Below are 242 nucleotides of genomic sequence, written 5' to 3'. Positions count from 1 at the left end.
CAAAGCATGACTATAAGACAATAAAAGCCTTACGCAGGAAGAACTAAACTTCATAGACGAAGTAAATCATTATTGAGGGTATCACATGTATAGTTGTTTTGTGCTTCTGAGGACATTAACCAACCATACACACACACACACACACACACACCTATACTAATGCCCCAGTCATTCTCTATCGGTCGCACGTAGCCTTCCTCTGCCAGAGCTTAACCATGAAGTGAACTGGGAATGCCCTGCTA

This window comes from Portunus trituberculatus, chromosome 7 (assembly GCF_017591435.1).
Source record: "Portunus trituberculatus isolate SZX2019 chromosome 7, ASM1759143v1, whole genome shotgun sequence".
NCBI lineage: Eukaryota > Metazoa > Arthropoda > Malacostraca > Decapoda > Portunidae > Portunus > Portunus trituberculatus.
This window is presented reverse-complemented; position numbering follows the sequence as displayed.